The sequence below is a fragment of the Mus caroli genome, chromosome X (assembly GCF_900094665.2).
Source record: "Mus caroli chromosome X, CAROLI_EIJ_v1.1, whole genome shotgun sequence".
NCBI lineage: Eukaryota > Metazoa > Chordata > Mammalia > Rodentia > Muridae > Mus > Mus caroli.
The window spans coordinates 97,643,044-97,644,082 of record NC_034589.1 but is presented as its reverse complement, the minus strand read 5'-3'; the positions used below and the strand labels follow the sequence as shown (position 1 = coordinate 97,644,082).

The following is a 1,039-nucleotide window of genomic DNA, read 5'->3' as shown; positions in this document are numbered from 1 at the left end:
CCCTGGCTGTCCTGGAACTCACTTTGTAGACCAGGCTGGCCTCGAACTCAGAAATCTGCCTGCCTCTGCCTCCCAAGTGCTGGGATTAAAGGCATGCGTCACCACCGCCCGGCCAATGTTCTTATAATGGTAGATTGCTCACATTAATGAAAGCACCAGATACCCTGAAGAAGTTTGACTTGGTTCTAGAATATTTTAGTGGCTTTGGTTGCTGACTATAATCCTCAATTGACTTTTATTACTGCTCACATTTATTTTCTTTCTTTCAAAATCCCAAAAGGAAATCTGAATGTGGCAATACACATCTGCAGTCCCAGCACTGGTGAGGTAGAGGCAACACTGAGGGCTCGAAGCCCAGTTTTTAATCCCACCAGCCCTTAGGAGGCAGAGGCAACCAGATCTCTGTGAGTTTGAGGGCCAGCCTAGTCTACAGAGTGAGTTGTACAGTGAGACTTTGTTTCATAAATAAATAAGGAAAGAAGGAGGAGTGGAGAAGGTTATATCTGTCTAGTCTCATTCACCTTAGCTCCCCAGGGCTAGTGTCCTGGCTTCAGGGTAGGCAAATAGCAGCTACTTGGAAAGAATCTTTACTTTGGAAGTAAATTCTCAATTTTCATGTATTCGATATTGCAAATTTGCAAATACTTTAATTGCATTTTGGTCATTTCAGACACACACAGAGAGATGAACAATTTGTCACCTGGTTTCAGCTCTCAAACTTTAAGCACACATCCTCTACATTGTTCATCTAATATCACAATTTCCACATTTACATTCCTTTTGCTGGCAACCTCCACCCCAAGGCATAGTGCTAAAACTCTATGGGGTGTGTCTAAGCACACAAGGCTGTATTGATGCTGTGTCTTGTTCAAATTTTAAAGTGTATGTGTGTGCGCGTACGCGTGCGTGTGTGTGTGTGAGAGAGAGAGAGAGAGAGAGAGAGAGAGAGAGAAAAAGGGAGAGGGAGAGGGAGGAAGGGAGGGAGGGAGAGAGAGGGAGAAAGAGGGAGAGGGAGAGAGAGAGAGAGAGAGAGAGAGAG

General features: G+C 44.8%; 1 protein-coding gene across 2 annotated transcripts in view; it reads right to left on the bottom strand.

Moving 5' to 3' along the window:
- The window catches only part of LOC110287197 (testis-specific protein TSX), a 10,283-nt gene that overhangs the window by 4,512 nt on the left and 4,732 nt on the right, over window positions 1–1,039 (bottom strand). The gene's annotated exons all lie outside the window — the stretch shown is intronic.